Raw genomic sequence first — 15,913 nt, forward strand, 5'->3', positions numbered from 1 at the left:
GTGGTGCTACAGGAGAATCCACAGAATATCGTGGACTGAAAAAGTAACTAATATAGAGGTGTTACAAAGAATGAAGAAAGAATGTGAAGAAAAATTAGAAAGATTTGATATCTGGATCATGTAATGAGTGGCGAGAAGTACGTATTACTTAGGTTAATTGTACAAGGGAAGATACAAGGGAAGAGAAACCCAGGACGTCGCAAAATGTCCTGTCTAGGAAATTTGAGAGAGTGGTTCGCTTGCAGCTCATTAGAAGTGCGGCCAATAAAATTAAAATAGTGATGATGATTTCCAACCTCCGATAGGGGAAGGAACCTGAAGAAGAAGAAGCGTACAATAAAAAACAATGGAAAGGAAGACTTGAAGAGGCTTATGTTTAGATGTGGACGTGAATGGCTAGACGAAGAAGAAGAACAACAAGAAGAAGTGAAATCCTTTGGGACGCGTTTGTATTTTGTGGAAGAAAAAGTTTGAACATTTTGTCGAAATAATTGGAAGAGTTGAGAATGACGTTACCTTTGTCAACCGGAAGGATGACAATGTCAGGTGTTCAATATCAAATATCCAGAATTCATATCCGATATTAAACAGTATAATTTTATCACCCGCAGATCACATGAAATAATTTGTTATTATATTTACACATGTGGACTACTAATTTTCGATAATGATTTACCAATCGTAAACAATATAATTTGGAAATGATACAAAATCGCTGACGAAAGTTAAACTAATTACATTTGTTAGATGCACGAAAAACGGTGGTCTCGTGTCAACGATGACCAAAATTTAGCTTCTATAAAACTATTATATCTCAGCGAGAGAGGGAGCCTCAAGTTAATTCGCATATGAGCCACATATCGGTACAGCTACGTTCTCCCGGGGGTTTAGGTACCCTAGTGTCAGTCTCTATCAATAAATTATCAAAGTGCTTTTGGTGTTTCAGAGCCGATAGATCTACACTCTACACTGAGCCCGAAGATTAGACATCAGGGTTGTTATATAGTTCTTTAAGGGCACTTTAAGGTCTTTATGAAAGACTTATATTTGTTGGTGGAGATTTGAAAGAAGGTACGGAGAATTCTGGCGACATCTTATCTAGCAATTTCGACTTGGTCGGAAGGAAGATGAGAAATAAATAGCTTCTTCAGTTTGACAAATAATTTTCTCCATTGTGATCGAAAGAGGAGTGACAGAAAAGTTTAAAACTTTTGACAGAGGCTTTAGTAGCTGACTCGGATATGTGAATATCTGAGAAATTGCTTACAACAGTAGAAGGTTGATGATTTTAAGGAGTCAGTGGATTTTGTTGAGAGAGAATTTGGACCAGTTGACAAGATCAGTTGAACTCTTAACCATCTAAACATCAAAATTATCTTCACTACTCACTCCAAGTTGTCCATTCTCGTCAGATCCGTAAAAGACCAAATCCCCAATGAAGTCCATGGTGTCTACGAGATACCTTGTTCCAGTTGCCCACGAACATACATAGGACAGACAATCCAAAACCGTATTTACGAACATATATTATATATTATATATTATATATTATATATTATATATTATATATTATATTATATGTATATATATATATATATATATACATGTGTGTATAAAAAAGATTTGAATTGAATATAATAAATATAATTACCAGCGTACGCTCTATCGAATAAGGACACGAAAACAGAAAGAGCAACAAAAACAAGTTTCATCATTGTTACTCCTTAAACAATAATTGTTTAACAAGTAGTAAGGAAATTGTTTTCCTATAAATATATGAAATATTATCAGTAAAATTTTGTATTGTAATTTAAATTAATTGTTTTCATTTTATTGCATTGTGTCATAAGTAGCCTACTGGATACCTGTCAATAAAAAGTACCTACTATAACACTTTATTTATAATTGAAGTTTTTTAATATATATTTCTTTAATAATGTTTTTATAACTTAATCCTACAAGACGCAATTTTTTATTTTGGCGAATTAAAAAATTTGTAGGAGGCACTAAAACAGGTGTTATATTGAAAAAAGTTTTTAAATTTTTTAAGGTTTATTTAAAAAATAGTTGAATTATATTTGAATAACTACGAAATTGTAATACCTACGATAATAAATTTTATTGTGGAAATCTGAAGAGTAGTTCTTATTCTTGTTAAAACATAATGCTGCCTCATATTTTTTACCCACAACATAAGTTTACTTGGTTCCTGGCCATAGCAACCAGGAAATTTGCAGCAAACGCTTTTGTTATTCAATTTGGGAAAATGGTTTGTCCACACTGATCAGATGAGCAGGTATGGCGAAATCGAAATTTTCAGCTATAGGTTTTGAACGTTTATTTATTTAAAAGCTTTATGGAACCTTCATTGCCTCATACTTCATTGCGGTAAAATTAAAAAATTGCATACGCCAACTGCACTATTCACCTTTAAAATTCATTTCGATTTTTTGTCAGTAAGGAAACTCTGGTCAAAGGATATCGAATTTTTATCGTCGAGTTGATACAAATTTTACTAAAAAATTGATTTCGCACGCGTAACTGAATTTAAAAATCGCCGGTGGCTTCAAGTGTTGCTTCTCAGACAATAGTTTATTCTACACAAAAAGTGCTTATAAAAATTGTTGTTCAAAAGTGTCTCAGCTATTTGAACCATCTAAGGTACGCTGACGATATCATATTGATAACCGATAAAAAAGAAGAATTGTTTGAAATGATGAAAGAACTGAACATAGAAGCTGGAAAGATAGGACTTAATGTAAATTACAGCAAGACCAAAATACAGATTAGGACATCACAATAAGGATCGGACAAGATGAATAGAACAAGTTCAACAGAACAAGGGACACCAAACAGCAAAGATCAAAATAGACTGGCATGGGTGGCATTTGGCTAAGCTACATACTTAAAAACAAAATATATCCACATCTTAAGACCAAGGTATATAATCAATGCGTACTCCCTGTTCTCACTTTTGATTCCCAAACGAGGACGTTTACAAAACCAAACGTGGACAAAATCATAAAAACGCAAAGAGCAATGGACAGACAAGTGTTGCACATAAGACTAATGAAAAAAAAAGAGAAACGAGTAGATAAGAGAGAAAACAAAAGGTAGGGGTATTAGACAAAAAGATGCAAAATTGAAATGGAGATTTGCCGGACACAATATAAGACAAAAAGAAGACAGATGGAACAAAATTCTTATAAATTGGAGACCGTGGGAATATAAATGAAGCAGAGGAAGGCTCCAAATGAGATGGGTAGATCATATCAAGAAGCACGGAGAGTCTGGGTGCATGACTGTAGCGACATACAGAGAAGAAAGGAAGATAATTGGGGTGGCCTATGTCCAAAGATAGACCCAAGAGGGCTAATCAGATAGATAGATCTCAGATTCTTGATAAATCGATGTTTTTCATTTTCGCTCCACCCCCTTCGAAGGGGGTTTTAAAAGGAAAGCCAGGAATAGAAATGTCAAACTTTTTGGTACCTTTTTTGGGGTTCCAAAAAGCTGTTCCAGCCTATTTGTCTAGTTTTTGGTGATCAAACTATAACGACTGGACTAATAAGGTTCCAATTGCTTGTAAATCACCAGTTGTAATTTTTAAAAAAGTTTAACGCCCGATTAATAAAATATTTATAATTTTCTATAAACTGTCATGCATATTTTATATTACATACATAATTAGAGATAATGTTTAATATATAAAGGAATACTTCTTTCATTTATTATAACCATTGTTAAAATTAATATTAACAATGAAACTCATTTTTGTTGTAATTGTTTTGGTTGCTATTTCGTTCACAGTGGGACTACCTGCTCCTGGTAAATATATTTCTCCCAGTTTTATAACATTTTTAATGTCATACTTGTTCAGGGGTAGCCAAGCTCCTTATAGTCGAGCCATTTTTCAAAATTTGAAATTTTTCGCGAGCCACAATTAAACAATTATTTAAAAAGTGTAACAAAGTATGTATTACAATTTTCTCTCACCATTTAGTGTAGGAAACAAAGGTTGAACCTTGCAAAATGGACACAAGTCCGGTTTTATTTTTTTCTGGTATATCAAGGGGTGCTTATTATAAGACTAACTTTTTCTGAAAAAATTTCGCCCCGGAACCCCCCTTTTCACCCCTTTAAAAGGGGTAATTTGTGGTTTTTGCGGAACGTAGCCCTTCCTGTACCTTTTACAAAAAATTTCTTTTATAGAAATAAGAAGAGGACTATATTTTCTACGATTTATTTCCTGACAGCATCTGTCTATCAGCAACCGTTTAGCGGGGGTGGCGCCCCAAAATTGACAAGTTTTTAAAAAAGATGTTTTTAAAAAATATATATTTTTCCCTAACTGTAACGGAAATTAAGAAGAAATCTTGCGGCAGTTGCTCATAAATAATTGCTTGATTTTTTGGTATAGGTTCCACTTAAGGGTAGTTGCTCTTTTTTTAATTACAGGGTGTTACATTTTAAAAAACCCCTTTTTATACCATCTGAACCGTTTATGCTAGAGTAAAAACACTTTCAGCGATTACCCATGTGCTGGTGCTATTTACAAATTTGTATAATTCACCCCCATTTTTTCCCCGGAACCACCCCAAAAAAAAGAAGAATTAATAAATAAAGTGATTTTTTTGGAATCCTTCACTCACAATACCCTTTATTAATATGCCTCATATATCATTTTGTGTAAGTTATTATTACCCATGCATGGACACCAAAAGCGATTTCCTAGTGCAACCCCTGTAGCCAAAAAAAGATAAATAAAATGGGGGGTTAAAATTTTTTTTTTGTTTTTTGCTTTTTGATCCATATGGCCATATGCTTCATCAATAGTGCTTTTCAAAAATATATATGGTTATTGCAACATCCCTGCGGAAACCACCCCCATCCTTGAAAATATACTGCAGAAACTACCCCTATCCCTTGACGAGGATGTTTTTACGATTTTCTCGTTACCTATGCATTCTTTTTAAACAAAGCTTATACAAGGTTAAAGACCACTATTTACTCTAAAAGTTGGTCCTATTCATTTTTTTCATATAAGCAACCGTTACGGCACAGTGGCGCTGTAAACCTCATATATGCTTTGGCGGGCTCCAGTTTTTGTTTTTTTTTTTTTTCGTTATCTGTTCGTTTTATTGATAAAGTACTTATGTAAAATAAAACAACACAGTGTAACCTACAAATTATGACTTATGCACATTTTACAATCTTTGCGCCCCAAAGCCACAGTGATGGCCCAAAATCAATTTTTGCATATTTTCGCCACCTACACGCATTTTATTGCTTTAATGCTACCTTAATAGCACAATATTTACAATTAGGTGGGCGCTAAGCAGTGGCGGATCCAGGGAGGGGTGATGGGGGTGATCACCTGCCCCCCTCACAAACCAAGCGATATTATATTCAAAGATTATAAAAATATTCTTTCATTTTTATAGAAATTTAGCCAATTGGCACCCCCCTCTTAATGATGCTGGATCCTCCACTGTCGCTAAAGCATAAAAAGTACGCCATTCTTATAAAAATAATAATATAATATAAGTATTTCTATTATAATTTTTGAATATAATATCACTTGGTTTGAGAGGGGAGGAGGTGATCACCCCATCACCCCTCCCTGGATCCGCCACTGCTTAGCGACCACATATTGGTAAATATTGTGCTATTAAGGTATCATTTATGCAATAAAATGCGTGTAGGTGGCGAAAATATGCAAAAATTGATTTTGAGCCACCACTGTGGCTTTGGGGTGCAAAGATTGTAAAATGTGTCTAGGTCATAATTTGTAGGTTACACTGTGTTGTTTTATTTTACATAAGTACTGTATCAATAAAACGAACAGATGACGAAAAAAAAACAAAAACTGGAGCCCGCCAAAGCATATATAAGGTTTACGGCGCCACTGTGCCGTAACGGTTGCTTATACGAAAAAAATGAATAGGACCAACTTTTAGAGTAAATAGTGGTCTTTAATCTTGTATAAGTTTTGTTTAAAAAGAATGCATAGCTAATGAGAAAATCGTAAAAACATCCTCGTCAAGGGATAGGGGTAGTTTCTGCAGTATATTTTCAAGGATAGGGGTGGTTTCCGCAGGGATGTTGCAATAACCATATATATTTTGAAAAGCACTATTGATGAAGCATATGGCCATATGGATCAAAAAGCAAAAAACAAAAAAAAAAATTTCAACCCCCCATTTTATTTTTTTTGGCTACAGGGGTTGCACTAGAAATCGCTTTTGATGTCCATGCATGGGTAATAATAACATGCACAAAATGATATATATGAAGCATATTAATAAAGGGCATTGTGTGTGAAGTATTCCAAGAAAATCACTTTATTTATTAATTCTTCTTTTTTTGGGGTGGTTCCGGGGAAAAATGGGGGTGCATTATACAAATTTGTAAATAGCACCAATACATGGGTAATCGCTGAAAGTCTTTTTACTCTATCATAAATGGTTCAGATGGTATAAAAAGGGGTTTTTTAAAATGTAACACCCTGTAATTAAAAATAGGGCAATTACCCTTAAGTGAAATCTATACCAAAAAATCACTCACTTATTTGTAAATAATTGCCGCAGGATTTCTTCTTAATTTCCGTTACAGTTAGGGAAAAATATATATTTTTTAAAAACATCTTTTTTAAAAACTTGTCAACTTTGGAGCGCCACCCCCGCTAAACGGTGGATGATAGACATATGCTGTCGGGAAATAAATCGTAGAAAATACAGTCCTCTTCATATTTCTATAAAAAAAATTTTTGTAAAAGGTACAGGAAGGGCTACGGTCCGCAAAAACCACAAATTACCCCCTTTAAAGGGGTGAAAAGGGGCGGAATGGGACGTTTCGATGCCGCCGGTTCATCGCCGGCCGTTTCGATGCCGCCGGTTCATCGCCAGTCCATTTCATCGCCGTCATATCTCGCATTTCCTAGAATTCCTAATTAATACTAAAAATAACTAATAATTGTAACTGTCGAAAATTCGGAAATATATCAGATAGCCACTAATTGACTGGCGATGAATCGGCCGACATGGGCATCGAACTGGCGGCATCGAAACGGCGGCGATGAAACGTCCTAGACGCGAAAAGGGGGTTCCGGGGCGAAATTTTTTCAGAAAAAGTTAGTCTTATAATAAGCACCCCTTGATATAACAGAAAAAAAATAAAACCGGACTTGTGTCCATTTTGCAAGGTTCAACCTCTGTTTCCTACACTAATTTGGACTACACTAATTTTAAAGTGAAATAATAATGGTTCACATCGTTATTTCAAATATGCATTCTATAAGCAGCCTTTACTAATTCAGGATACTTCAATTCTTCATCATCCTTCCATCTTTTTCTGGGATGGCCTACTGATCTTCTATCGTCTCTCAAAAAAAACTGTCTTTAACACTCCAATTCAGTTTTACGGCGCATTCTCCACTCTACTGTCAATTCATCTCTTTGAGGGCAAAATATAATTCTGGGAACCTTCCTTTCAAATACCAGCTGCTTATTTATTTCCCGCTGATGTAGAGTCCATGTTTCACTTCCATATGTAACAATTGGGCGAATAATTGACATTTGGCTATCATGTTATTTTATTAAAGCGTTTTTATACATGGCTTGGTCGGTGTCACGGACTCCGCAAATTTTGTAACCCATTTTAAAAATAGTTCTAGGCCATCTAGGTACTTGAAATTTTCCGAATAGCTTTGAACTAGCTAACAATGCAATATTTATCTGATATTATACAGGGGGATTGATTAGTAGGGTAAAGCTCTGTAGATCTGTTATAGTAATGGATAGCGATAAAAGTTAATAACAAAAATTGTAGCCAACTTTGAGCTTTGCATTAAAAAATTAGTTAGAATTTTACAGGGTGTTCGATAACATAGTGGCAGATCAAACATAAGTTTTTTTAAATGGAACACCCTATATTTTATTTTATATTCGAAATCTTCTTAACTTCTCCATTACAAAAATATAAAGGTTTGGTATGTTATACAGGGTATTTACAAAGTTATAACAAATTTTATCGCCAACGGTCACTAAAGGCATTCATTATTGTACTCATTTGCCCTCATTTGCGGCAGTAAAGTAACACTTTATTGTACTGAAAGAAGAATTTTACTTTACCTGCCGCGATTAATCAAATTAACCGAGATTGAATGTAAGTGGTCGATGGCAGTAATCGAATTGCGAGTATTTGAGTGGACTTACAATTTATTTACTTTAATTATTAAAAATATTGTACGCAATTTTGGATAATATCAATTAAATTTATGTCAAAAAGTGAAATTCTGTAGTATTTTGTAATTATATTCATATAAAATAAATTAAAACTTTACCGATTTAGTAATTATTCAATATTGAAAACTATCGATTAAAATTCGAAAGCGGCCATCTTGCAAGTTATCTGTCATCACTGTCATGAAATTATTATGACGTCTAAAATTTAAAAAGTTCTTAAATTGTAAATTGCAAATACGTAATATCAAATTATGTTAGCAAATATTATTTTATATCAATAAAACATATCTTAACCGATTGTCAAATATACCAGCAAACGAGAAGTAAACTCAACCTTCCCAGGGACATATCTGAGCTTCTTAGAGACAATACAAATATCAACAATATCATACAGTTTTTAAAGGAAATAGGAATAAAAGACGTTTAATTGTATCACAAATTTTTCAGGTATACTTTTTGTTAGTACATATGTATTTACTTAATATTACAATCTCTTTTTATTTTTAATATGTATTCTCCATTGTTGTCGTTTATGACCCCAGTGGTTCGGACGACATTAAATTTAAAAAATATATGTTGGCGATAAAATTTTGTATGCACCACGTCAGTAAAGACTCCTTATCGAACTCGTCTGTTACTCGCCTCGCTCGCTTCGCTCCCTCTGCTCGTAATATCAGACTCGTTCGATAAAGAGTCACTTTACTGACTTGGTACATAAATAACTATTATATGAAAATCGTAACAAGTTCAACTCCCTGTATAAATAAAAATAAGCACAACGGCAATGGTTTATTGATGCCATATTTTTTTACTTATTGTCAAAATTTTCATAAATGATTGATAATCCTGATTTTCTTTATATTCAATACAGGGTGAGTCAAAACGCAAGTACATTATTTTCTCAGTAATTTTAAATGAAACACCCTGTATTTTATATCACTATCGAAAAGTAATATTACCTTACTTTAATTTATATACCACATTCCCTATGTCTCAATTTATTAGTTTTTGAAATATTTTCATTTTTCAGAGCAAATTAGTGAATGAATTATCTATTGACTGACAATTTATGATTACTGATTATCAATCTGTAATCAAAGTTGGCTACAATTTTTGTTATTAACTTTTATTGCTATCTATTATTATAACGGATCTACGGAGCTTTTCCCCACTAATTAATCACCCTGAATGGATAAATCGATTTTTTTTATTTCAAACTATTATAAAAAAATGGCTAATGCAATTATATTTTAAAGTACGTTAATAAATCGATATCTACAAATTGATGGTGGGTCAGTGGCATTAGACTGCAGACCGAGAGTTCCCTAGTTCGAACACGGCTGTTGCGTATCTTTCTTTAATTTTTTTATTAAATAATTAAAAGTTGATATACTTAAAATTCGTATTTTATAAGTTAATTATTATACAGGGTGTCCAGAAACTCTACCGACAAACGAAGACAGGAGATTCCTCAGATAACTTTAAGACAATTTAACCCAATTCACCTAGTCCGAAAATGCTTCCTAAGGGAGCTAGACCTCTTTGAAGATGGCGTCATGTAATTAGTTTTTCTTAAATACCTCCAGAACGCTTCTATTTAAGAAAAAAACGAAAATTGGTATGCATATGCATATTTACTTTCCAGAAATGAATCGATTCCATCCATTGCGAATTTCTAGTACCCGTCATAGGCGTCCGTTTTGGGTAGGGCAACGGTTATTTTATCGCCTAACTTTTTTGTCTTTATTTTTTAAGCATTTTTGACTCTAAATTATTAAATTGTGAGGTATTCTATTACTAAAAGGTACTCTTACTTTAAGTCGATAGGACACACCGTTTTCTAGAAAAATCGATTTGAAAATTTTTCGTTCTTTGAATTTAAAAAAAAAGATTAAAAAAAAACTATTTAGAAAGATGAAAACTGGTACATTTATTTATATTCCAGAGATTAATCGATTTCATTAATGGCGAATTTCTAGTACCAGTCATAGGCGTCCGTTTTGGGTATTTTATAGCATAACTTTATTGTCTTTAATTTTTAAGTATTTTTGACACTAGATTATTCAGATTATAGATAATCATGAGATATTCGAGTACTAAAAGTTACTCTTGCTTTAAGTTGGTAAAATACATCGTTTTTTTAAATTTTTTTCAATTTTTTTTCAAATTCCTAAAACTAAAAACTTTCAAATTGATTTTTCTAGAAAACGGTGTGTCCTACCGATTTAAAGTAAGAGTACCTTTTAGTACTAGAATACCTCACAATTTAATAATCCAGTATCAAAAATGCTTAAAAGTTGAAGACAAAAAAAGTTATGCGATAAAATAACCGTTGCCCTATCCAAAACAGACGCCTATGACCCGTACTAGAAATTCGCAATGGATGGAATCGATTCATTTCTAGAAAGTAAATACGCATACCAATTTTCGTTTTTCTAAATAGAAGCGTTCTGGAGGTATTTAAGAAAAACTAATTACATGGCGCCATCTTCAAAGAGCTCTAGCTCCCTTAGGAAGCATTTTCGGACTAGGTGAATCGGGTTAAATTGTCTTAAAATTATCCGAGGAATCTCCTGTCTTCGTTTGTCGGTAGAGTTTCTGGACACCCTGTATATAAATATTATATATACCATTTTAAACAACCGTGGTATTATAAAAATTACTTTTTTATACCAGTGTAATTTTTTGAATTATAATTTTAAAAGTTACTACACCTACTAAAAACTTATATATTTTATTTTTTCGAAACATGTTGTGTCCTATATACAGTGCTAGTCAAAAGTCCGTACTCCCCCTCGTAACTTTTGAACGGTTATACTTATAATAGTGAAATTTGGAGGAAGGAAATGAACTGACGTATGCTTCTTAACTAGTCATGACAGGTGACGTAAAAGTGACAGATGACTTTACAGCGCCACTGTGACAGATAATTTTAAATGGTACCCTATGGTAAGCGATACCTCGTTTGATAGGTATTGAAAATACCCATTCAGCTATACTAATTTTGTTTGAGTTTAAACTCATTTGTATGAATAAATGAAATAATATAAAATTGTAGTTTCGCATTTAATTAATAAAAATTCAAACCTCCGCCTATGGTTCCTTGTCAAAAAGGTTGACGTTGACGTAAAAACTACTAGAGAGCTGAAAAATGTCAACTTTTGACAAAATGACCATGGGCGGACATTTGAATTTTTAATAATTAAATGCGAAACTACAAAGTTATATTTATTTCATTTATTCACCAAAATCAAAATCAAATTAAACCCAAAAAAATTAGTATGACTGAATAGGTATTATCAATACCTTTCAAATGAGGTGTCACTTGCCATAAGGTCCCATTTAAAATGATCTGTCACAGTGGCGCTGTAAAGTCATCTGTCACTATTACGTCACCTGTCATGACTAGTTAAGAAGCGTACGTCCGTTTATTTCCTCCCTCCAAATTTCACTATTATATGTATAACCGTTCAAAAGATACGAGGGGGGGTACGGACTTTTGACTAGCACTGTATAACAAAACCGTGTTTTATAAAAAGCACTTTTTTATTATAGTGTAATTTTTGGAATTTTAAGCATTTCATATTGTCAAATTATTTTATATTTTCTCCTATAATTAATAAAAACGTTTTATTATAAAAAAGTCCTTTTTTATAAAAGTGTAATTATTCGAATTTTATACTGTAAATTTTAATACTATCTTAATTCTTACAGAAAAGTGTCCTGCCAGACAAGCTAGCTTCTGCACTAATCCGTGCCACCCTATACCAACATGCCAAAATAGAAAACCAACTCCACCTATAGCCATTAGTTGTGGTGGTCTGTGCATTCGTAGATGTGAATGTGATATCAACAAGGGTTACATAAGAAACACGGTGAATAACAGTTGTGTAAAAGAAGCAGATTGTCCGAAGAAATGATTTTTAGAATATCTATATTAGATTGTATAAAACAGTTGATTAAATATATAATTAATAAAAGTAGAACTAAATAAACCTTCACACATAATATGTCCTTACTATCTCTCTCCCATCCATCATTTTTTTATTCATCGGGTGATTATTATTGAACTTAACCTAACCATATTAACCCTTGGTACACAGTGCAGTGCGGTATTAATCATAGGTACACAACTGTTTTTAGGAATATTATATAGTAACGCAACAGCTGCAGTGAAGATGTTGTATGTCGATATAAACACATTTCCCTTTGAGAGGAGTGTCAGGCAGTGCCGGATTTAGTTCATGGACCGTCGGGGGCTAAGTCATAATATACCGCCACTCTCTAGTAGGTAAAGATGCGTCTTAGGTTAACAATGCATTAAAACTACTTTAATATTATTAGGCAATTTATTACAAATATACAAAAAAGCCACAAAGACACAAACTCACAAAGTAAATTAACATAATTATTTACAAACAAATTTTCCTGGACTTCCTACTTGCAAACAGGTCGATGATTTTATTAAAATCTAATTTTGTAAGCTCTTTATTGTAAGATCATTATTATTAATATTTAAAACATCGAACGAATTTAATGTTTTTTCCGTCATTGTATTTCTCAAATAATTTTTGACCCGTTTTAAAGTGGAAAATGATCTTTCACCAGTTGCGTTAGTAACCATCAACGATAAGATTCTTAGTGCTATTTCTACGTTTGGGAAGGTTGCAATTATACAGGGTGTCCAGAAACTCTACCGACAAACGAAGACAGGAGATTCCTCAGGTAATTTTAAGATCATTTAACCCAATTCACCTAGTCCGAAAATGTTTCCTAAGGGAGCTAGAGCTCTTTGAAGATGGCGTCATGTAATTAGTTTTTCTTAAATACCTCCACAACGCTTCTATTTAGAAAAACGAAAATTGGTATACATATTTACTTTCCAGAAATGAATCGATTCCATTCATTGCGAATTTCTAGTACAGGTCATAGGCGTCCGTTTTGGGTAGGGCAACGGTTATTTTATCGCCTAACATTTTTGTCTTTAATTTTTAAGCATTTTTGACTCTGAATTATTTAATTGTGAGTTATTCTAGTACTAAAAGGTACTCTTAGTTTAAGTCGATAGGATACACCGTTTTCTAGAAAAATCGACTTGAAAATTTTTCGTTCCTTGAATTAAAAAAAAAAGATTAAAAACAAACTATTTAGAAAGATAAAAACTGGTACATTTATTTATATCCCAGAGATTAATCGATTTCATTAATGGCGAATTTCTAGTACCGGTCATAGGCGTCCGTTTTGGGTAGGTCAACAGTTATTTTATAGCATACCTTTATTGTCTTTAATTTTTAAGTATTTTTGATACTAGATTATTCAATTATGAGATATTCGAGCTCTAAAAGTTACTCTTGCTTTAAGTTTGTAAAATACATCGGTTTTTTAAATTTTTTTTTAACTTTTTTTTTCAAATTCCCAAAACTAAAAACTTTCAAATCGATTTTTCTAGAAAACGGTGTATCCTATCGACTTAAAGTAAGAGTACCTTTTAGTACTAGAATACCTCACAATTTAATAACCCAGTATGAAAAATGCTTAAAAGTTGAAAACAAAAAAGTTATGCAATAAAATAACGGTTGCCCTACCCAAAATGTACGCCTATGACCGGTACTAGAAATTCGCAATGAATGGAATCGATTTATTTCTGGAAAGTAAATACGTACACCAATTTTTGTTTTTCTAAATAGAAGCGTTCTGGAGGTATTTAAGAAAAACTGATTACATGACGCCATCTTCAAAGAGCTCTAGCTCCCTTAGGAAGCATTTTCTGACTAGGTGAATTGGGTTAAATTGTCATAAAATTATCTGAGGAATCTCCTGTCTTCGTTTGTCGGTAGAGTTTCTGGACACCCTGTATATTATGTTTGTGCAAAAGCTCCATCACAAAAGTAACACTGTCAGTTGTTGGATTTTTATACTCAACTTGGCCACAGTATAAAGAGGGACAGTAAAACCTCTTCCATGTCGGCACTTTGATCTCAAGAAGAAGTAATACCGGCAGTACGCAATTGGTAATTCACCAGTGGTGGAGGCGGGTTTTCCCTGTTAAAACCCGTACGTTTCTATGCGACTAGCAATGCAAGAGTGGGCCAAAAACGACTGCGAATATTGCGCGGTCGCCATGCGCGACTAAAGATTTTCGGAGAGTGGTTCTACTGTGACTTGGCCTAGTAGTGACATTATAAAATGTTTTAATTGAATACACTCACTTGCTAGAGACGTTATCCAAGTCATTCGAATAAATATTCACTAATACCGACGTTTGTCTGAAATCACGTTATCCTCTGAAAGAGGTAGAGGAAATAAAAATGAGAAAGTGTTGGCAAGATCTTCATAAGCTTTTCCTCTAGATTTCAGATTATTTGCCAAATAATATTTTGCTTTACACAACACTTGGGTTCTAATCTTATTTTGCGGTGTAAGGATCTCTTCTGTATTCTGTATCTGCTTCGTAAAAACTGTAATTTTCTTTTGCGACTTCTAATTTCTTTGCTGTATTCCGTTTGTTGTGATAAGAGCCTGTTGTTGTGATAAGCCTTTTGTTCAAATAAATTACATTTATCACGAAGAGACCCGTAAGAATGTTGTATATGAGCTATACAAAGACGAACATGTATGTAAGTACATATTTGCGCTTTGTAAATAAGATTTACTCGCTAGGTCATTTCTTTTCAGTATTTCGAACCTAAATACAACATCAATGCCAAATTCTAACGTAGCCATCTTTTCGTGTAAATTGTTTGCTTGACAGCAAACTGGCATCTTCTGGCGCTGGCCGATTTCCCGGAAACATGAAGCTTATCGGCTAGGAGGCGAAGTTTTATTACGGTGTTTATTCAGAAAATCAACCCCATAAATTTGAAATATCCACATATAGAATTAAAACGTAATGGGAGCGACGTACCGCCGCTCAAAATTTACCGCCGGGGGCTAATAGTCCCATAGCCCCCCCTTAATCCGGCACTGGTGTCAGGCAAGGATACATTATCTCTCCTAAACTATGCACCGCTTTATGCTTTATTACATAGTGCTATGAGCAACAATAATTGGGACTATTGGGAAAATATGAGAACATATTATGTCAACATAAATGGGAAGTGTATGAGTAACTTGAGGTTTGCAGACGGCATAGTCCTCATTGCAGACCGGGTAGATCATGCCTGGCATCTGTTCAGAATAATATCATTTTTTTAGATAGTATCATACTAAAAATACCCAATATTACTGTGATCATCCACATATTGACAACATTGTAAAATTTTAATATCTAGCCAGTGATTATCCAGCTTGAATGCAAGCGTATATTATGTTCTGATGAACTTTATCCTTTTCTGCCCGAATTCTTTCTCACTCTGCGCACTCCAAACTCCGCCTTTTCACAAGATCGTTGTGGGACAGAAAAATGGTTGCAAAATAAGTATAAGTTAAACGCGTTTGAAATGATAATTTTCTTAAAAAATTCAAAATTAATTTGTTTATAAGGGTTTTAAGCAAATTTGAGCAATAAACATTTATACTTTCTTCTTCTTCTTTAGATGCCTTGTCTGTATTCAGAAGGAACATTTTGAGCTTCGGAACGTGTAGGTACGTTTATTTCTGACCAAGATATCGATATTTTAGTAGTGCGCTGAGGGCGCAAGATCGTTATCTTCATTTTTGAAGATCAT

Source organism: Diabrotica virgifera, chromosome 8 (genome assembly GCF_917563875.1).
Source record: "Diabrotica virgifera virgifera chromosome 8, PGI_DIABVI_V3a".
Taxonomy (NCBI): Eukaryota; Metazoa; Arthropoda; class Insecta; order Coleoptera; family Chrysomelidae; genus Diabrotica; species Diabrotica virgifera.